This window comes from Watersipora subatra, chromosome 5 (assembly GCF_963576615.1).
Source record: "Watersipora subatra chromosome 5, tzWatSuba1.1, whole genome shotgun sequence".
Classification (NCBI taxonomy): domain Eukaryota; kingdom Metazoa; phylum Bryozoa; class Gymnolaemata; order Cheilostomatida; family Watersiporidae; genus Watersipora; species Watersipora subatra.
Window position 1 is genome coordinate 35,505,884 of NC_088712.1, and position 23,619 is coordinate 35,529,502.

General features: G+C 36.6%; 1 long non-coding RNA gene across 3 annotated transcripts; it reads left to right on the plus strand.

Annotated features, from left to right (window-relative positions):
- The first annotated feature begins 468 nt into the window (after positions 1 to 468).
- On the plus strand, positions 469 to 23,174 carry LOC137396901 (uncharacterized). Of its 3 annotated transcripts, XR_010978650.1 has the most exons (7): positions 469 to 577; positions 1,905 to 1,961; positions 5,986 to 6,042; positions 14,976 to 15,098; positions 15,602 to 15,715; positions 20,224 to 20,374; positions 23,051 to 23,174. It is a non-coding gene; the product is annotated as an uncharacterized lncRNA (long non-coding RNA). The 3 variants fall into 3 exon arrangements; XR_010978649.1 differs by lacking the exon at positions 23,051 to 23,174 and having other exon boundaries at positions 20,224 to 20,807; XR_010978651.1 differs by lacking the exons at positions 14,976 to 15,098; positions 23,051 to 23,174 and having other exon boundaries at positions 20,224 to 20,807.
- Positions 23,175 to 23,619: the final 445 nt, after the last annotated feature.

Consider the following 23,619-nt stretch of genomic DNA (forward strand, 5'->3'; position numbering starts at 1 on the left):
AATACAAAAATACTGTTTTTTAAAAATTGTGCTCAAATTTATGCACGCTTTCATCATTGCCTTTTAAACCAATAATTTGGCAAGTCTCTCCCAGCTATTGTTTTAAACATATATGTATATTGTCTATACATATTAGTGTACGTGCTGTAGCGTAGCGTATAAATTAAAACCATCAAAAATGTACAAGCCTGATAGTAAACTCTCTCTGTTATGTTGAAATCATCAAAGAGTTACAATACTTTTTCTGCATAGGCTAAGGTAAGGCCTGCTTCAAACCTGCAGACAGCTGTGTAAACCCTGAGTCTTCATTTATCCAACAGCCAAAAGATTAAACAAATTACGTAGCTGCGTATGGGCATACACCTAATTTAATTGTGCTGATAACCACATTTCTTTCTGTAGGATTTACTATCGCTTGCGTGAACTCGGAGTGCACTCGGGATCGAATCTAAGCTTCAAATCTAGCTCATTTAACTCATCTCATGTCAGCAACGCTTTTTAGTGCAAGTATTATCAATGGAGGACAACTGAGCTGGCAGAAGATCTATGTGGCTGCAAGTTTCTGATTTAGACCAACGTGAGTAGGATAAAACTGTATTTAAGAAATGAAACAGATAATGAAAGCAGCAGGTATGTGTGCTTTTGCTTTAGATTTTACTTTACCTTGAACTTTGGGGACTACATTGGGCTACAGGATTTGTTGTTGTCGCTCATCCAAAGTAACAAAAATATACGACTTTCAATGAAAGCTTGGATGACTGTAGCTTAACATTTGCTTCATACTCAAGTCAAGTCAAGCTCATATGTCAAGCGATCTTCAGGAATCGAGTGTTGCGATCATTGGTAGACATTGGTAGATATGCATCACTGAATAATTTTCCATTGCTAGCTGGTTGTCGGATGCATGCTTTACGTTATATCCTTAAAATCCCAAATTTTTCCAACTTCTCAAAAATTCAAGTGATTCAAAGATCTATAACAAAAGTTTAATTAAAAATGGTTTACAGAAAGAGTTTTTAATTGAATTCTGAAAGAATATATAATTTATATTGTAATACTCATACAAAAATTAGTTCCGTAGGCCTACTATATGCTAATCAAAGCTACCGTTTCAAGGCAAAGGTTAGCAGTAGTTAACCTTTCGGTATAGAGATTCAAGACAAAAAAATTCATGTAAAATAAACGTTTTATAATGCTAGAAGCCTAGAACTAAGGGCCAGCAAAGCTTTGCTAGCAAAGCTTTGTGAAGCGTATTAGATACACATGGCATGAGGAAAATCTGTTGCTGCAGATGTTTATATTATTGATTGATATAATTAATGTGGTTATGTAAACATTGACTGTAGCATATATTCTTTAAGGGGAAATTTATATATTGCCATAAGCCTTGTTTTTTTTTAAAACATTTTTTGAAGATTGACTCACCAAACATGAAACAGGTACATTAAAAATAATTAAGCTTTTCGTATACCCATTATTATGCTAGTTTGCAACGAATTTGCGTGTAGCCTATCATCAGAAAACTCAATGACCAAAATTTGCTTGATATTTCTCCAGTATCCTGCGGGACATGTATTGCCTCCAGCTAGCTTTAGCTTTCAGAGCCAGACATAGAACCCAGTTCAAGCAATAAAGGTCATAAACCAGTAACAAGCATTAATTAAACATCTCTTTGTATATAGCTTAGTGTATGGCATTATGTAATACCATACCTGTTGGCTGTTTAGCTCAGAGAAAGAGCTAATCTCATCAATCAATGTCAACAGGGTGTCAACAATCACTGTCTCTGTTGGCTGGCACTGGCTACATGCATTACTCATGTGTCTTTGTGTAACTTGTGATGTACTCTCTAACTTGGTCCACATAAATGCACGCTAATAATCAAATGTCTTTTTTTCTTGTAGAGTGTGACATTGTGTTTCGTAATAATGCTATAATGCCTGGCTTGCTCTTGGTTGCAGGTATGTACTGACAAGATAAAACAATCTGACTTTTTTTCTTTTTTTTTCCAGGCTTTCATTTATATGGTCTCTAATTTAGACAACAACTGCGACGACTTAGCCTTTAGCTGTGCACTTTTCTTGTTGTTTTGTTATCGTTACTTATGCCAACAAAAAATTTAATATTCACATTGTTTTATATAGTAATAATAATAGCAAAAAGAGTACAATTTAAAATAGTTTTTCTCTGTAATTACCAAAAATCATTTAGCAACCGATATAGTTCTAGTCATAACATTGAAATGAATATTTTCATGGTGTAGTATCCTGGTTAGCCTCTGAACCTTGAGTTAAATGTATTGTTTTTGTCTAATTTAAAAGTTTTGAGCTATTGAGACATACACTGACCCTCGTATAGAGATAAACCCTGTCTTTAACAATGATGATTTCAGCCAGCTTTCAATAACCTAACCAACAGACCTTACCCATCATGCGTAGTGCTGTCCTTGTATTGTGGTTGGTTTTTGTTAGTGCAGAGTAGGTGAGAAGTAGGATACTTGAGCCAATAAAAGAGTTACATTTTTAATATGAAATAACTAAGGTTTTTTTGCGTTGTATTTATAATTTTGCATGCTCTTAGAGCTTGGTTAAGTGCATCGGTGAACATGGTTTTACTTTTGCTCTCTCAACTGCATTCAAATAATTTCATATAGTAAAGTCAATGGGCCATCTATCTTTGAAGAAAGATGCATGGGTCAGTATGGAGGATTCAGAGGCCACCACTTGAGGAAACTTGGGCATAAGGGCAAATTTCATGATCTTAGGCTATACATATAACTGAAAGCTTTTCATTTAATATCTTATTACAGCACTACCCATAACATTATTTGACGTATAGATTTTTGCTGCTTTCTTTCTATAAAACTATGGTATTGGCTAAAAGCGTAAATTGAATGGGTTATGATAAAATTATACTTGGCCGCTTGACCCATCTATCCGTTTTTGCACTTGCATTGCAGTAGATTAGTTGGGCCAACTGGTCCAACTACCCTCATCCTTAATGGCCCATGTATACCCAGCTTATAACTTTTGTAAAGTGCCATAACTCTCAAGTTATTTACAGATTAGTTTTAAATTTTGTCTCAAATCGGTTAAAAGATGTTTATTTATGTTAAAAACAAAAATTTGAGTAAACGTCATTCATTTGCTGCATGTTAAACCTGCTAGAATATTAAGTAAATTTACGAAACAGTACTCATGAAAGGTAACTTACCTCCATGCTTGACATTTTCACTTTGACAGAAACTAAGATGGCAGCAGTGACCTATTTTTGGATTGGACAATATTATACAAGCAATAGAAAACTAAAATAAAGTAAACAATTTCTAATAATGGGATACCTATGTATCCCCTGTTTCCATATATCCCACTTCTCCCCTAATATTTGTCCTGAGTAATTATACTCACTGGAAATGTGAGTTTATCTTCTCTCAATTTTTGGCATTAGAAAGTTTGAGTATTTTTATCATGTTTGCTAGAATTTTGACTTCTGAGTTCGAGTTTGGCACATGAATTATTGAAGCACAATGAATAAATGTTGGGATTAGTCGCTTGAAAGATGTGCGATACTCAACAACTATGCCTGCTATGGACTAATGCATCTATGGAAATAATTATAATTGTATTTTAATATCACAATTACTATTCTGGTGTTATGGATTAAATTAGGCTGCTGAAATATAACACTGGATATCTAACATGTTTCAGTCAATGCTACTTGCTAAATTAAGTTTGAGCAGGGTAGTGTTTTTAAAAGTTTACTCTCTATTCTTTGGATTTAAGATTCAATGTTTTTGTAGTTGTACCTGCAAAATGATAGAAAATCATTTTCACCTGTAATTACAATTTAAGTATATGGAACAGTACTTGAATTGTTCCATATACTTGAAGAAAGAAATAGAGATAAAGTTATAGCGACCAAAAAAGGTAATTGACATGGTATGGCTAAATATGACAGGGTTGTTATTCACTGCTGCCACATTCAAGGCAAGGCCAATGTTTTCACTGCGGTTTATCTAGTATTTTGCAATATTATCACAGACTCATTATACACGCATTATGTGGCTCTCGGAGCGAATAAGAGTCAGGCTTATAGGGCAGAGCTAGCTAGAGAGTGGCAAAACACACCTGTGAATAATAAAACTTGATCGGAAACACTTACTAGAACCAACATCTTCGTACATACATAAAGCACTAAGCAGGGACAAGAACCCACCAGAGCACGCAAGCCAATAATAGCTAAAGCTGAAGCAAAGCTGAAGCAATAATAGTCATAAAAGCTGAAGCAAGCGGTAGAAATGTCAAGTAATTTGCAGGAACTGATAATTGCAGGGCTTTGTGAAGCGTATTAGATATGCATGACATGAGAAAAACTCTTTGTCGGGGATTTACATATTATTGATTTTATTGAATGATATTAATTCATTCGCACCTGCCTAATTTTTAGGCGATTTGCCCCAGATACTGCTGATTTTCGGAAAGTTGCCGTAATTCAAATTACTACTACAAAAAACAAACTTAAAATAATTTACTCATTTAAATTTCAAAAGAACCAGCCAAATCTCCGTTTTCAAATTATATTATATTCATACAAACAACTCGTATCCCTTTTATGTAGATTCATGCATTAAAGAAGGTAGTTTTAGGAAATTTCCAATTTTCAAAAAAATGTCATTTGCTGAAACAAAGTTAGATTTGCACCATAAAAATTGCAAAATATACTAAGTTTGACTGAAATTAGTTATTTATTACAGACAATACATAGTTATAAAGATTATTTATACAGATGTAGTTAGTCACGAACACGAAAATCATGAAACTTCAAATTTTTCCCAACGAGAAACTTTGAATTTTTTCTTCAAACAAAAGCATAGCAAATATATATGCCAATATAACACGAATAAAACTTCATGAAAATGTTTCAAATAATAAAAATATGTTCAATAACTCTGTTCTTGACTTTTCAGATATCATAGACAGCTCTCAGAACCAATATGATCCTATCGAAACTGAAAGATAACGTCAGTCTGACTACAGCTGGCAACGTGAAGAATGCATTTTTATTCGAGCATAACGATTCAAATTGGCAAAATTAAAAGTTAATAGAAACTTTGAAACATTAAAAATAATGTTTTAATTTGATTTATGCAGTCTTTCAGTGTCTTACCACTTTTTGATCTGCGTATTTACTGCTGAAGTTGAAAAAAGATTATCACAAACGATAAAATTTCAAGTCAGCATGATGATTTCCGGTTTTGGTAGATATTGAGATAGGTGTACTAATCGGGTTATAACTTTTGTCGGAGATGTCACAGAAGCATATTTTAAAGTTTGTCTGATTGGCCAGAAATCTTTCTTTATAGCAAATTAAAAGTATTATTTTATAACTAAAAAATAATGATGCAAAGAGTTGGTAAATTTCAGACGCGAGTAAACACGCGTTGAGTGCCTGACAATGTTATAAATACGCATGTTAACTTGCGTTAACTCGCGCATGGGTGCGAATGAGTTTATCTGGTTATGTAAACATTCACAGTAGCAGATATTATTTGAGAGAAAATGACTATTTTGACTTACCCTTGCTTTTGTTTGTAAAAATTTTGTTGAAGATTGTCTAACGAACCATGATACAGGTACATGCAAAATCGTGAAGCTCTTCGTATACACATTAATATGCTAGTTTGCAAGTTTTTGTCTCGAGCTTTAGCTTTCAGAGCCAAACATAGAACCCCGTTCAAGAAATAAAGGTCTTAAACTAGTGAGAAGCATTATTTAAACACCCCTTTGTATATAGCTGAGTGTATGGCATTATGTAATCTCATACCTGTTTGCTGTTTAGTTCAGAGAAAGAGCTAATCTCATCAATCGCTGTAAACCACATGCTGGCACTGGTTACACTCATTACTCATGTCTTTGTCTAACTGGTGATGTACTGTCTAACTTGCCAACATAAATGGATGCTAATCAATTGTCGTTTTTCTTGTAGAGTCCGATATTGAGTTTCGTAATAATGCTACAATGCCTGGCTTGCTCTTGATTGCAGGTATGTACTGACCAGATAAAACGATCTAACTTTTTTCCATATTTTCTTTCCAGGTTTGCATTCATATGGTCTCTAATTTAGACAACAACTGCCAGGACTTAGCCATTAGCTGTGCGCCTTTCTTGTTGTTTTTTTTTTGCTGTTACTTATGCCAACAAGAACTTTAAAATGGTATTGTTTCATATAACAGTAATAACAACATAGAGTTACTACTTAGAATGGTTTTTCTCTGTTATTACAAAAAATTAAAATTTGCATTCAATATAGTTCTGGTGATAATATTAAAATGAGTATTTTTATGGTTTAGTCTCATGGTTAGCCTCTGAGCCTTGATTTCAATGTATTCTGGTTTTGCTAACTGGAAGGTTTTAAGCTATTGAGACATTCACTGACCCTCCAATGAAAATAAAGACTGGTTTTAACTCTTTCGCTACCGTAAGCCGATATATCAGCTTTAGTGGTAGTTCAAGTACAGGCCGTAAGCCATATATCAGCTTTAGTGGTAGTTCAAGTACAGGCCGTAAGCCATATATCAGCTTTAGTGGTAGTTCAAGTACAGGCCGTAAGCCATAAATCAGCTTTAGTGGTAGTTCAAGTACAGGCCGTAAGCCATATATCAGCTTTAGTGGTAGTTCAAGTACAGGCCGTAAGCCATATATCAGCTTTAGTGGTAGTTCAAGTACAGGCCGTAAGCCATATATCGGCTTTAGTGGTTGTTCAAGTACAGGCCGTAAGCCATATATCAGCTTTAGTGGTAGTTCAAGTACAGGCCGTAAGCCATATATCAGCTTTAGTGGTAGTTCAAGTACAGGCAGTAAGCCATATGTCAGCTTTAGTGGTAGTTCAAGTACAGGCTGTAAGCCATATGTCAGTTTTAGTGGTAGTTCAAGTACAGGCCGTAAGCCATATATCAGCTTTAGTGGTAGTTCAAGTACAGGCCGTAAGCCATATATCAGCTTTAGTGGTAGTTCAAGTACAGGCGGTAAGCCATATATCGGCTTTAGTGGTAGTTCAAGTACAGGCCGTAAGCCATATATCGGCTTTAGTGGTAGTTCAAGTACAGGCCGTAAGCCATATATCAGCTTTAGTGGTAGTTCAAGTACAGGCTGTAAGCCATATATCAGCTTTAGTGGTAGTTCAAGTACAGGCCGTAAGCCATATATCGGCTTTAGTGGTAGTTCAAGTACAGGCCGTAAGCCATATATCAGCTTTAGTGGTAGTTCAAGTACAGGCCGTAAGCCATATATCAGCTATAGTGGTAGTTCAAGTACAGGCCGTAAGCCATATATCAGCTTTAGTGGTAGTTCAAGTACAGGCCGTAAGCCATATATCAGCTTTAGTGGTAGTTCAAGTACAGGCCGTAAGCCATATATCGGCTTTAGTGGTAGTTCAAGTACAGGCCGTAAGCCATATATCGGCTTTAGTGGTAGTTCAAGTACAGGCCGTAAGCCATATATCGGCTTTAGTGGTAGTTCAAGTACAGGCCGTAAGCCATATATCGGCTTTAGTGGTAGTTCAAGTAAAGGCCGTAAGCCATATATCATCTTTAGTGGTAGTTCAAGTACAGGCCGTAAGCCATATATCAGCTTTAGTGGTAGTTCAAGTACAGGCCGTAAGCCATATATCATCTTTAGTGGTAGTTCAAGTACAGGCCGTAAGCCATATATCGGCTTTAGTGGTAGTTCAAGTACAGGCCGTAAGCCATATATCAGCTTTAGTGGTAGTTCAAGTACAGGCCGTAAGCCATATATCAGCTTTAGTGGTAGTTCAAGTAAAGGCCGTAAGCCATATATCGGCTTTAGTGGTAGTTCAAGTACAGGCCGTAAGCCATATATCGGCTTTAGTGGTAGTTCAAGTACAGGCCGTAAGCCATATATCGGCTTTAGTGGTAGTTCAAGTACAGGCCGTAAGCCATATATCGGCTATAGTGGTAGTTCAAGTACAGGCCGTAAGCCATATATCGGCTTTAGTGGTAGTTCAAGTACAGGCTGTAAGCCATATATCAGCTTTAGTGGTTGTTCAAGTACAGGCCGTAAGCCATATATCAGCTTTAGTGGTAGTTCAAGTACAGGCCGTAAGCCATATATCAGCTTTAGTGGTAGTTCAAGTACAGGCCGTAAGCCATATATCAGCTTTAGTGGTAGTTCAAGTACAGGCCGTAAGCCATATATCAGCTTTAGTGGTAGTTCAAGTACAGGCCGTAAGCCATATATCGGCTTTAGTGGTAGTTCAAGTACAGGCCGTAAGCCATATATCAGCTTTAGTGGTAGTTCAAGTACAGGCCGTAAGCCATATATCAGCTTTAGTGGTAGTTCAAGTACAGGCCGTAAGCCATATATCGGCTTTAGTGGTAGTTCAAGTACAGGCCGTAAGCCATATATCGGCTTTAGTGGTAGTTCAAGTACAGGCCGTAAGCCATATATCAGCTTTAGTGGTAGTTCAAGTACAGGCCGTAAGCCATATATCAGCTTTAGTGGTAGTTCAAGTACAGGCCGTAAGCCATATATCAGCTTTAGTGGTAGTTCAAGTACAGGCCGTAAGCCATATATCGGCTTTGGTGGTAGTCCAAGTACAGGCCGTAAGCCATATATCGGCTTTAGTGGTAGTTCAAGTACAGGCCGTAAGCCATATATCAGCTTTAGTGGTAGTTCAAGTACAGGCCGTAAGCCATATATCAGCTTTAGTGGTAGTTCAAGTACAGGCCGTAAGCCATATATCAGCTTTAGTGGTAGTTCAAGTACAGGCCGTAAGCCATATATCGGCTTTAGTGGTAGTTCAAGTACAGGCCGTAAGCCATATATCAGCTTTAGTGGTAGTTCAAGTACAGGCCGTAAGCCATATATCAGCTTTAGTGGTAGTTCAAGTACAGGCCGTAAGCCATATATCAGCTTTAGTGGTAGTTCAAGTACAGGCCGTAAGCCATATATCAGCTTTAGTGGTAGTTCAAGTACAGGCGGTAAGCCATATATCAGCTTTAGTGGTAGTTCAAGTACAGGCCGTAAGCCATATATCAGCTTTAGTGGTAGTTCAAGTACAGGCCGTGAGCCATATATCAGCTTTAGTGGTTGTTCAAGTACAGGCCGTAAGCCATATATCAGCTTTAGTGGTAGTTCAAGTACAGGCCGTGAGCCATATATCAGCTTTAGTGGTAGTTCAAGTACAGGCCGTAAGCCATATATCAGCTTTAGTGGTAGTTCAAGTACAGGCGGTAAGCCATATATCAGCTTTAGTGGTAGTTCAAGTACAGGCCGTAAGCCATATATCAGCTTTAGTGGTAGTTCAAGTACAGGCCGTGAGCCATATATCAGCTTTAGTGGTAGTTCAAGTACAGGCCGTGAGCCATATATCAGCTTTAGTGGTAGTTCAAGTACAGGCGGTAAGCCATATATCGGCTTTAGTGGTAGTTCAAGTACAGGCCGTAAGCCATAAATCAGCTTTAGTGGTAGTTCAAGTACAGGCCGTAAGCCATATATCAGCTTTAGTGGTAGTTCAAGTACAGGCCGTAAGCCATATATCAGCTTTAGTGGTAGTTCAAGTACAGGCCGTAAGCCATATATCAGCTTTAGTGGTAGTTCAAGTACAGGCCGTGAGCCATATATCAGCTTTAGTGGTTGTTCAAGTACAGGCCGTAAGCCATATATCAGCTTTAGTGGTAGTTCAAGTACAGGCCGTAAGCCATATATCAGCTTTAGTGGTAGTTCAAGTACAGGCCGTAAGCCATATATCAGCTTTAGTGGTAGTTCAAGTACAGGCCGTGAGCCATATATCGGCTTTAGTGGTAGTTCAAGTACAGGCCGTAAGCCATATATCAGCTTTAGTGGTAGTTCAAGTACAGGCCGTAAGCCATATATCGGCTTTAGTGGTAGTTCAAGTACAGGCCGTAAGCCATATATCGGCTTTGGTGGTAGTCCAAGTACAGGCCGTAAGCCATATATCAGCTTTAGTGGTAGTTCAAGTACAGGCCGTAAGCCATATATCGGCTTTAGTGGTAGTTCAAGTACAGGCCGTAAGCCATATGTCAGCTTTAGTGGTAGTTCAAGTACAGGCCGTAAGCCATATATCGGCTTTAGTGGTAGTTCAAGTACAGGCCGTAAGCCATATATCATCTTTAGTGGTAGTTCAAGTACAGGCCGTAAGCCATATATCAGCTTTAGTGGTTGTTCAAGTACAGGCCGTAAGCCATATATCGGCTTTAGTGGTAGTTCAAGTACAGGCCGTAAGCCATATATCAGCTTTAGTGGTAGTTCAAGTACAGGCCGTAAGCCATATATCATCTTTAGTGGTAGTTCAAGTACAGGCCGTAAGCCATATATCAGCTTTAGTGGTTGTTCAAGTACAGGCCGTAAGCCATATATCGGCTTTAGTGGTAGTTCAAGTACAGGCCGTAAGCCATATATCAGCTTTAGTGGTAGTTCAAGTACAGGCCGTAAGCCATATATCAGCTTTAGTGGTAGTTCAAGTACAGGCCGTGAGCCATATATCAGCTTTAGTGGTAGTTCAAGTACAGGCCGTAAGCCATATATCAGCTTTAGTGGTAGTTCAAGTACAGGCCGTAAGCCATATATCGGCTTTAGTGGTAGTTCAAGTACAGGCCGTAAGCCATATATCAGCTTTAGTGGTAGTTCAAGTACAGGCCGTAAGCCATATATCAGCTTTAGTGGTAGTTCAAGTACAGGCCGTAAGCCATATATCAGCTTTAGTGGTAGTTCAAGTACAGGCCGTAAGCCATATATCGGCTTTAGTGGTAGTTCAAGTACAGGCCGTAAGCCATATATCAGCTTTAGTGGTAGTTCAAGTACAGGCCGTAAGCCATATATCGGCTTTAGTGGTAGTTCAAGTACAGGCCGTAAGCCATATATCGGCTTTGGTGGTAGTCCAAGTACAGGCCGTAAGCCATATATCAGCTTTAGTGGTAGTTCAAGTACAGGCCGTAAGCCATATATCGGCTTTAGTGGTAGTTCAAGTACAGGCCGTAAGCCATATGTCAGCTTTAGTGGTAGTTCAAGTACAGGCCGTAAGCCATATATCGGCTTTAGTGGTAGTTCAAGTACAGGCCGTAAGCCATATATCAGCTTTAGTGGTTGTTCAAGTACAGGCCGTAAGCCATATATCAGCTTTAGTGGTAGTTCAAGTACAGGCCGTAAGCCATATATCGGCTTTAGTGGTTGTTCAAGTACAGGCCGTAAGCCATATATCAGCTTTAGTGGTAGTTCAAGTACAGGCCGTAAGCCATATATCAGCTTTAGTGGTAGTTCAAGTACAGGCCGTAAGCCATATATCGGCTTTAGTGGTAGTTCAAGTACAGGCTGTAAGCCATATATCAGCTTTAGTGGTTGTTCAAGTACAGGCCGTAAGCCATATATCGGCTTTAGTGGTAGTTCAAGTACAGGCCGTAAGCCATATATCAGCTTTAGTGGTAGTTCAAGTACAGGCCGTGAGCCATATATCGGCTTTAGTGGTAGTTCAAGTACAGGCCATAAGCCATATATCAGCTTTAGTGGTAGTTCAAGTACAGGCCATAAGCCATATATCAGCTTTAGTGGTAGTTCAAGTACAGGCCGTAAGCCATATATCAGCTTTAGTGGTAGTTCAAGTACAGGCCGTAAGCCATATATCGGCTTTAGTGGTAGTTCAAGTACAGGCTGTAAGCCATATATCAGCTTTAGTGGTTGTTCAAGTACAGGCCGTAAGCCATATATCGGCTTTAGTGGTAGTTCAAGTACAGGCCATAAGCCATATATCAGCTTTAGTGGTAGTTCAAGTACAGGCCATAAGCCATATATCGGCTTTAGTGGTAGTTCAAGTACAGGCCGTAAGCCATATGTCAGCTTTAGTGGTAGTTCAAGTACAGGCCGTAAGCCATATATCGGCTTTAGTGGTAGTTCAAGTACAGGCCGTAAGCCATATATCAGCTTTAGTGGTTGTTCAAGTACAGGCCGTAAGCCATATATCAGCTTTAGTGGTAGTTCAAGTACAGGCCGTAAGCCATATATCAGCTTTAGTGGTAGTTCAAGTACAGGCGGTAAGCCATATATCGGCTTTAGTGGTAGTTCAAGTACAGGCCATAAGCCATATATCAGCTTTAGTGGTAGTTCAAGTACAGGCCATAAGCCATATATCAGCTTTAGTGGTAGTTCAAGTACAGGCCGTAAGCCATATATCAGCTTTAGTGGTAGTTCAAGTACAGGCCGTAAGCCATATATCGGCTTTAGTGGTTGTTCAAGTACAGGCCGTAAGCCATATATCGGCTTTAGTGGTAGTTCAAGTACAGGCCATAAGCCATATATCAGCTTTAGTGGTAGTTCAAGTACAGGCCGTAAGCCATATATCGGCTTTAGTGGTAGTTCAAGTACAGGCCATAAGCCATATATCAGCTTTAGTGGTAGTTCAAGTACAGGCCATAAGCCATATATCAGCTTTAGTGGTAGTTCAAGTACAGGCCGTAAGCCATATATCGGCTTTAGTGGTAGTTCAAGTACAGGCCGTAAGCCATATATCGGCTTTAGTGGTAGTTCAAGTACAGGCCGTAAGCCATATATCGGCTTTAGTGGTAGTTCAAGTACAGGCCGTAAGCCATATATCAGCTTTAGTGGTAGTTCAAGTACAGGCGGTAAGCCATATATCATCTTTAGTGGTAGTTCAAGTACAGGCTGTAAGCCATATATCGGCTTTAGTGGTAGTTCAAGTACAGGCCGTAAGCCATATATCAGCTTTAGTGGTAGTTCAAGTACAGGCCGTAAGCCATATATCAGCTTTAGTGGTAGTTCAAGTACAGGCCGTAAGCCATATATCGGCTTTAGTGGTAGTTCAAGTACAGGCCGTAAGCCATATATCGGCTTTAGTGGTAGTTCAAGTACAGGCCGTAAGCCATATATCAGCTTTAGTGGTAGTTCAAGTACAGGCCGTAAGCCATATATCAGCTTTAGTGGTAGTTCAAGTAAAGGCCGTAAGCCATATATCATCTTTAGTGGTAGTTCAAGTACAGGCTGTAAGCCATATATCGGCTTTAGTGGTAGTTCAAGTACAGGCCGTAAGCCATATATCAGCTTTAGTGGTAGTTCAAGTACAGGCCGTAAGCCATATATCAGCTTTAGTGGTAGTTCAAGTACAGGCCGTAAGCCATATATCGGCTTTAGTGGTAGTTCAAGTACAGGCCGTAAGCCATATATCAGCTTTAGTGGTAGTTCAAGTACAGGCCGTAAGCCATATATCGGCTTTAGTGGTAGTTCAAGTACAGGCCGTAAGCCATATATCAGCTTTAGTGGTAGTTCAAGTACAGGCCGTAAGCCATATATCGGCTTTAGTGGTAGTTCAAGTACAGGCCGTAAGCCATATATCGGCTTTAGTGGTAGTTCAAGTACAGGCCGTAAGCCATATATCGGCTTTAGTGGTAGTTCAAGTACAGGCCGTAAGCCATATATCAGCTTTAGTGGTAGTTCAAGTACAGGCTGTAAGCCATATATCAGCTTTAGTGGTAGTTCAAGTACAGGCCGTAAGCCATATATCGGCTTTAGTGGTAGTTCAAGTACAGGCTGTAAGCCATATATCAGCTTTAGTGGTAGTTCAAGTACAGGCGGTAAGACATATATCGGCTTTTCATTATGGTTTCACTTTTCTTTTAATTATGAAACCTATAGAACAGCTAGACTAATCAAATTTTGTCTCCAGTGAAACAACCTTGTTGCCAACTACTTGCTATCAATGTAAATATTTTTAGCTAAGTATTGTCAACAAATCGCGGTGATAATTGTAGTGACCGTAAAACGATATATTGGCTTTTCAATAGGGTTTCACTTTTCTTTTCATTGCGAAGCTTACACATTAGCTAGACCAATCAAAATTTGTCTCCAGTGAAACAATTGTGTTGCCAATCACGTGCACCTAAAAAATTTTTGTTTCAACTAATCCATTTCTAATTATTTTTCAAAAAGGTGAAACCAGATCGTTATCGTCATAGCAAGGAAAAACACACTGCGTTCGTTCAACACAAATAAAACGTTCGATATTGCACAAGAGTAAAAATCACCTTGTAATTATCTTGTAGAAAATTTTGTTTTGAATAGGATGCATTTTACAGTAAAGTGATATCTGCTTTTATTCTCGACATATTGCTTAATTACTAGCGGTATATCAGCTTTTCAAAAAGTTGGTTCATTAATTTGGGCAGAATATTCATTCGGTAAGATTTTCATGTGGTAGTGAAAGAGTTAAAGGTTTACTTGCATCAAAATTTATATTACAGTTATTTAGTATGGAAAGATTAACCAAGTCTTACTTTGTTGTGTTGTAGGTGGAAAATATTTTACTAACTATATTTTTCCAGTATATTTTGAGTCATGAAATGATGTTGAGCGTGTGCTGGATGGATATGATCTGTAAATTTTTTTACAAGTTTTTAAAATTGTACAAAAGTTTATAGTTTCAGCCCGAACAATGGTGAAATACCATTTTTTTCTGTTTGATGACATCGGTGGTAGGTTTTTTACTAGTGTTTGATCAAATATCATTATACTATTCTTTGGATCGCTGAAAATATTGCCCAGGTTTACTGACACGCATTGATAAGATCGGCAAGGATCAAAGCGTTAAAACTTGACATATCATCAATTCATGAATTTTTACAAGTTTATATTTATATTTAACGACTATGGTATTATCTTATTGACATGGAATTACTTAATTTATTTGAAAATTTTAGCACTTTAACTACCAGAGGTGCGAGCTGTCTACTGACACAGGCTTGGGTAATATTTCATAACAAAGGCTAGTACAAAGCCATTTGCCCAGCTGCTTGCATTGAAAGCTGCTCATCCATAACAGCTCATGTATTGCTTTCCAGTTGGCAAGCACTTTATGTATGCCTATATCAAATTTATCGGCAGTTCCACCAACATATCAACTGGTCGTGGATCAGTAGTTTGTTATCTGTTTAGGCCTACGTAGTCATTAAAGTCATCTTTCCTGAGAGATGTTTCAATGATGAACAGATCTCAAATGCTAGTTCAACGCTTCTTCCCAGTCATTGGATGCGTAACCAACCTGATTTTCAAGGGCTGGTAGGTCATCCTTAACTAGTTCACTTAATAAGCTTTTTACTCAATGACCTCGCATAGACCTTTCAACACATTAGTTTCAACACTTGTTGCCATTTGTCTGTTGCTTTGAATTTCTTTGCATAAAGTGAACCCTTTTGCGGTATAATTTTAATTTATTTCAGACTTGATCGATACCCCAAACTTTTTTTTAACTTTTGATAAACGCGATAATAATACCTCAAAAAATACCATAACGCATCTATTTTGATGCAACAACACTCTATCTTTCAGTCCTACTCCCATCCTTCAATAAAAAATGGCCCTCAATTTTTCAAACAATTGCTTTAAGTGGTCTCAAATAGCAGTACCATTAAAATAGAGTTAGCATTCAAATATAGGTTTAACGGTAGCCCACTTTCAACATGTCTGCAAATACCAAATAAAAGGTGGTCAGAGGCTCAATGCATAAAGTGGTCATCAACTTTCTTACTTAATATTATGTTACAAACATTTTACTTTTGTAGAAGTTGTTTGATCTGGAGAATAAAGATGAGCTCTCCACACCGAACTATAGTCCCTCGATCATTTCCTCATAGAACCAATCATATCGGTCTACAAGTTTTTAAAAAAGCTAAAGGGTGAGTTTATGAGCCCTTATTTTTTTAGTCTTGATCTTTTGATGATTATAGTTGGCTCTGGAGACTGCAGTCATTAATTACATTGGGCAGTTGGCTAAACCAAAATACCATAGCACTGGCAATCAAAAAAAATAACTAAAACAATAGTTAGGATGCAAAATACTAATGTATGAAGTTGTATGTACAAATTATCCGTTTTTTCTATTTATGTACAGTATTTCAACTATGTATAAATTTAGTATAAAGTTTATTAAAATATTATTATTAAATATTAATATTTAAATGTTAATATAAAAATATTAACCATTTTTGCAAAGTTTGACTGATTTTTTTAATGAGTTTAATTTGGGTTCTCAGAATTGAAACGTTTTAAAACACAAGCAGGTTTGTACGTAGTCCATTAACTGAGTGCATACAACAGGCTGTGCAGTGCAGCTCAGCACAACGTACGCGTTTAGCCAAGATCAATGTTCTATGGCTCTTACAAAGTTTTCCGTACAAAACACTTTTTTTAGTGAGTAGCTGATTAATTGATTAATTGATTAATGGATTACTGATTGCTTCCTATTTTATTAGCAAAAGAGGCCGAGAACACACTGCAACACACTTTTAGCTTTTTGTTCGCATCTTTACATGTAAAATTTTCTGTTGATTGGTGTGTATATAAAAAATCTCATAGACGGCGGGTTCAAAAATAGGGGCCATGCTAACCTGAGGGCACACTTCATTCATTGGTGAAAGTTAGGTCTTTAACAAAAGCCATTACATTTATGAGAATAGCGATTTGTATACCAAAATATGTTGTATTCTAATAAATAGTGTATTACGTTGTTCTATAAAGAACGATATGGTAATGATGCTACCATATCACTACCAGGCACACTGGCTTTTTAGCTATAACTAAAAAACAACTTGTATTAACCGTTTTAGGCAACACTCTTGCTCACCTAAATTCTGGAGTTTTCTGTTCATGTAATAATATTATGTTTTCCAAACTATGATACAATTAAAAGTGCTCTTGTGAATCCTGGTCATCAAATGTTTTTAGCATTTTTTTATAACATCAAGTGGCAATTAAATTTTCCTATTTAATAATAATAATCTATTGTGTTTTCCAAACTATGATACAATTAAAAGTGCTATTGTGAATTCTGGTCATCAAATATTTTTAGCAATTTTTTTATAACATCAAGTGGCAATTCAAATTTCCTATTTTCCAGCAAGATCATTAAATTTTTAACCCCTCTTAGCATTTTCAACATATTGAAGAGTGAAGTAATAATTTGTGGACATGATCCACAATAATCATGAACTTGTGGTATGACTCTTACTCTGTTTCTTACATCAAGCCTGCTTATAAACATGCTGTCAAAATGCAGTTGCATTTAAAGGTCGACTCGCAACAAAATTTACATTACAGTTATTTGGTATCAAAAAATTCACCATGTCTTACTCTACTGGGTTGTAGGTGCAGAATTTGTAGAATGGTAATTACAAGCTCTTAAAAGCTCAAAAATGAACAGTTAATCGCAGCCATCAGGAAAACATCGTAGGTTAGAATCCCTGTATTTTGATTATGTACTCAACTCAATGTAGTTATTGTTCTGACATGCAGTGTTATCACGTAAAATTAAAGGCCAATCACAGCCTCGGTATAAAACGTCTCGTAGCACTAGTTTATGACAAACACTTCGGGTTCTACCGGGAAGCTCTCATCAAATATACATGCTCAATTATAAATGCTCGCTACTTTACAATTTTTTCAGCTTGGTGTAATTTTTTTGTCGTAATTTGATCATGTGACCCATAATTCTTGTCAAAAAGCATGAACAATTTCTGCAGAATCCTTTGACTATCGCAGGTGACAACAGGCTCCTCATGTCATCAGAGGATGGTATACATTCCTTCGAACTAAAGTTAAAAAATAAAATAATTTTTAGGCGAGGTTTTGAGATATCAGTGCTCAAAGTGACAGCATTACAATGATCAGGAAATAGTCACCTAAGGACAATAGACATGATTTATTGAATACATGAGGTAAATTTGTAAAAATATTTTGACAAATGAGGTTGCAAAAAAGTTTAAACAGAAGCCATCATTGCGCAACTTACACCCCATTTTAGCCGTTTCGTAAAGGGATTCCAACCTATGACGTTTTTGTGATGGCTGCGATTAACTGTTTGCTTTTGATCTTTTAAGATCTTGTGATCACTTTTCCCCATATTTTGCACTTACAACACAGCAGAGTAAGATACGGTAAATGGTTTGAGACTAAATAACTGTAATGTAAGTTTTGTTGCAAGCTCACCAATAATTTACGCATAAATTGTCTCAGTTATTTTTTTAATCATTTAAGAATTAAATTAGCTATAATAATAATTAGCTCGATTAATATTAAAAGCTTGGAAACCTCTGGTATTGTATTTTTTTTGAATTATACACGTATACAATATGATTCTCAAATACAGCAAAGCATGACGTAAAAGTAATACAAAGCAGATTTTACACTGATTGCTTCTGTTTTCTTTTGACGAAGCTGTTTCAGTGCGAATCAAATTGTTCAACTCCTGAGCTACTGTGAACCTAGTAGGACAGTAAAGATAGTCAAAGTGTTTTCGCATAACCAAGTGCTGCATGATGTGGCTTTGTCAAGCTTTTGTACGAATGGGTCGCAATCTCAAAAACCATGGTCAAGTCGCAAACCATGAAGTTGAGTTATCCGACTATAAAGCTGCACTAACTGAATAAGTAATACATTTTTTTAGATATACAGCTATTTCTATGACAACCAGCTACAATCTGTTTAGATTTTTAACTTCAGCATAATTTTCTGGATATAAATTCAGAAATCTAGATAAATATCACAACATCTTGATTGATATTGGTTGCTATGACATTTTGAAATGTAAACACAATTGTGCATTAGTTTTTGTTTCTCAAACTTCAACACTTGTTTTCTCGGAACTATGTTTTGGCATTAATGGTTTCAGCATTCAGCATGCATTAATTACATGCATTCAGTTTATTGACCATAAAACCTGCTGTAATTGAGGTAAAATCAAAATTTTGTTTTGCAAAATAGCTGTGAACTCACTCCTTTTGATAGTAGTGTAGATAACTCCCAATCTCAAACCACTGATTTAACCATGGTTTCTGAGATCATGACCCAAATTGTTTATGATTAGTGAGTAATTGACAAATTACTTCACTGTATATATACCTGAATGAAAAAAGCAATTGTTTGTATATGTTGAACCAATAAAAATATGTTTACAACCCAAGTGTAGTTTCGCTTTGCGAATACTTGCTTTATGACAATTTCTTCTTAGAAATGACAGTCATGTCAGAGGCATAACAGCCACAAATTTTTACTAGTTTTAGTTCTATGGACTGGGTAATTTTATTGAGTAATAGTGCTGATGAGAGTAATTATTTTTATCAGTAATAATATATTGTAAACTAATAATATTCATGAATCATCTGACTCGAGTTTTATGCTCACCTCACGGTAATTTCAAAATGAACGAAAAGTGTTCCCTCTCATTCTGCAACACATTTTTTATAGTTTTCGCGGCATCAACTAACGTATTATTATACTGATTAATTTGCTATAAAAAGACTGTTAATAGATCATGTGGTTTAAAGTTATAACCATTTATACAGACAAATTTTAGAAATTAGGTGTCACTAATTACTTATGTCGCAGTAAAGAAATTCCTTTCGTAGTAAAGGAGTTGACGTTAGTTTGTTAAATACATCATGTAGTTACCACACTGTTTAGAACAAATAGTGCTAATGTAAAACTACAATAAAAATATGTCATAGCTAACATAAATTTGCTACCAGTTTTAATTTTATATTATACTATATATTTTACATAGGTTTTGCATTTTCTATTAAAGGATTTTAAATGTTCCCAGGACAAAAAGAAGCCACTGCAACAGGCTTTTCATAGAAATGATTTTAAACTCTATCTTAGTATGATAGATATTTCTGTAACAAGTATTGATGCGGCTAATTGTGCCTAATACTTTTATACGCTTTTGACCAAGTCGAACAAATCTAGTTTGTTTCACTCTTACCACCTGCCTCAAGTCGGTGCAAATGATCATCAAAAATTTGATTTCTTTGTGCCGCTAAAAATGTCACATTAAAGAAAATTTAGTTTGGTGAACACTCAAATATTGGTTAATTATTTGCCTTGCTAAAAACCGTAATAGACTCATCTGGATTACATGTACAACTTAGCTGCCTAGGTTGCTAACTCGTAGTTCCGTGGCTTGTTATCATTTTGCTTGTTAGGGAGTAGTAATCTTTTTAAAAAAATGAACCCGCTTTTTTTGTTGGAAACATACCATTCAAGCAGCAAATGTATGTCAGTGCTACTGCGCATTATGCTGGTTAATATTCTCAGCTTTGTTAATCATTCTTAGTAATGAATAAGTGTTTCTGCTTTTTGGTTTGTCTCTTTTTCCATATATATGTAACTATTATGTATGACTTTTTAGCTTCATGAAGCTGGTGCAGAGTTCTTACTAACCCTTTAGTGACCGCGGGCTTACGGCTGGAATTCCCCCAGCGCACCAGAGCATTTACTATGGTTATTTGAGCCTTCGATACCACTGCGTAAAAACTGCATCAACTTTCATCAAAATTGAGGTAGATACATAAATTAACATGCACAAGAATGCTGAGAAATTTCTCTACAAGCTGATTTTTTTTATGTAGCTAGCTTGCATTTGCTTTCCTGCAAAACTCTCAATTCGTTGAAGCGACGAGTTTTTTTATCTTTGTCGGTCATTTTCAATTGTTTTTATATTTACTAAAAGCAATTTTGCAATGTTGTATAAATAATTCCTGCATGGATTTATATGTTCACAACAATTTCAAAAAAAATTAGTCGTCCAAGAGCATTGAAAGTGGAGTTATGAGCTCCAATGTATAGCGGGAGCGCCACTGGAAATGCTCAAGACGCCTTGTCCATAAGCAGCGCAAGACAGTCACCCGACAAGGTTGCTCCAACTTTTGTGCAAATTGGCACAAAAACTGTGAATAAATATGCATCTGGAAGCTGAGAAACTTTCCTGCAGAATGAGATTTTTTCCTCCACACAGCTTGCAAAAACTTGGCAGCTAGACATATATAATTATATGCAGTTACGATTTTTTGCTCTAGTTTTTATGCATTTCTTAAGACTATAGATCTATGTAAAAGTTTTGCATATAAAGTCAATGCACAGGTTTATGTGTGCTGCAGCAAACATTAACCGGTTGTGTGCAAGAAGAATTAAGTCGTGAGCCTATATTCACACATTTGGTGAAGCAGCAAAAAACATGAAGTAACATTTATTATGAGCAGAAACAGCAAATCATGGACTACTAGATTGCAAAACAATATGAGAACAGAACTTTTTGATTAGACCGCTGCTCTGAAGATGAAAGTGTGCAACAAATGCAGCACACCAATGCACAACTAATACAATAGATTAGCAAATTTATGTAAAAATGCTAGCAATACAAAGCAGTGAAGCATTTGCGGAAACAATAAAATACCATTTGTAAATAAATTTAGTTAGCATGGTAAAGATCAAAACATGACTTGCACAAATATATTCCACTTGTGACTCCGCTGCCAGTGCATTCAGCTTGCTCGTCGACAATGTATACAGACAACTGATGCACATAGCCAGAGACAGCAACGGAAAGCAAATAACTTAATTCCAAATTTAGATCTGTTAGATGGAATATACTGTCTGAAGTTGAGCCATCCTTCCCATGCCAGCAAGCTTTCATCTACAGATATAAATTTATCAGAGTGAAAAACAGGATAGAACCAGTCGCATGTCATGGCAAAATTTTTTTCTAACTTGAACATTTTATTGCCAGTAGGGTCTTCAAAATTGTCAATAAAGTGTAAGCTTGCTTCTAATTTTCTTTCAATTTTTAAATTGATTAAAAATCAGCGTAGATAATAAAGGAATGTCACAGTGGACCAGTAAGGCAGCATAGTAGGCTTTTTGAGAATACCTAAATGCAAAACTAAACAAACAACTCGCTAAATCTTTATCATCAACAGGCTCCGACGCATCGCAATGTTTTTGAAGGCCATATTTATTTGTTTCGTTCAAAATAATATTTATAGTGACCGATGTTTAAAAAGCTTTGAATAATAAAAAACACCTACCTGTTTAAGAATTCAAACTTATACTCCTGCCAGACTGTTAGCAAAATGTAATTATTTTGGTTTTAAATCAGCTCCTCTTTGATATCCGTCATTATTAGCCGTTTCAACACCGGCCGTTTCAGTCTCACTTTCGCAATCCCATTCATTTTGTTGATTCTCTTTTTTATTTTCATCGGCTTCCTCACATTTTTTGGTCTAAAATCCCCTTCTTCACTTTCAAACCTGTCGTTATCTTCCTGTAAACAAATCTTTTTAATAGCGCTTCAAATATCGCATCCGTTCATGATGATCAGCTTTCCATAAAGACCGTTCAACTTCTAACAAAGTGTTCTTTTTGCACATGCGTAGAAGGGAGTAATTACAGCCTCAAAACAGTAGTATGATATCTTTTAAAACTCCTCAAAATATTAATGAAAAATGTTAGTGCCATTTTTAAAATAAATAAATGAATTTAAAAAATACCTATCAAAGACTCAGATCTGATGGCAATTACGGGTTTGGTGCGCTGAGACTGCGCTCTCAGCCCATAAGATTTACGGGAACGGTGTGGAAAAGGTTAACAATAATTTGGTTGAACGTCAGGTTCTGGTTATTATGTTTTACAAATTGGACTATGCCCTGTGAATAACTGCTTAATTTCAATTATGTACACAGCTCCTATTCACCCTTGCATGTTTATAGTTGTCGTGTTCTTGCATTCCTGTTACCTGTTTACCGGCGATAGCACTTGTACAAACTATAGGTTAGCGTAGCGTCTGAGACAGGAACAGAAACTTGCAGTTAACACCCATGGTGACGAGCTCTAAACTTTACCTTACAATCATATCTAGAAGCCAAGTCCAAATCAAGGTCAGACAACTGACAATCGATTTCATGACTTGGTGATCGCTTTTGAAATTTTGTTCACATTGCTTAAGTCATGCTCTTCTAATGCCTAAAGACTACACCGGTGAGGAATATAAAAGCTGTGATTGAATGTCAGGGCTAGAATACCAAATACACTTCTACTTGCTCAGTTTTTGTTTTTTCTGCAGCAATCAATGAACTTGCAAACGATTTGCTGTAAGCGTATGTTGAAAACAGTTAATGTAAATCGGAAAAGGTTCTATTAAAAAAAACTTGTTATTTCTATTTTGTTATGAATCATTGCAGAGTGCTGCCATAACATGTCCTGCATCCTCTTTGATGCTAGTCAAGTTATCTACAGAACTGGCAATTTAAGGTTCAAACAGCTTACATACATCTTTGGGATGTTTCTGGTCAGAAGAGAGTGGACACAAGAACTTAGTGAAGGTAAATCACGGTGTTTATAGACCAAAATATTGAGAAACGTAGAATGAGCTTTAGTGAAAAAAAAAATTTTTTTTAGAGGTATTTTACAATTATAGAGATAAAAAATCACTTCTAGTCTTAAAAATTCAATTATATTACTTTTGGCAAATACATTTAACACCTTTGCTATCACATCAATTTCTGACCAAACAAAATTAATTCAAACAAATTTTCAAAAAACTGATATACAGCTAGTATTTAAGTAATATCACAAAAATCAAAACCTACCGTTTCACTGTTAAATGCATCTTTTTCAAAAAAATTCTACAAAATAACTATGAAACTGTTTAGTGAGTCCCAATCTCACAAATGTTCTGACGCTTTCTTTGCGTTGAATGAACGCTGTGTGTTTCTTATTGCCATGACGATAATGATCTGGTTTTTCTGTT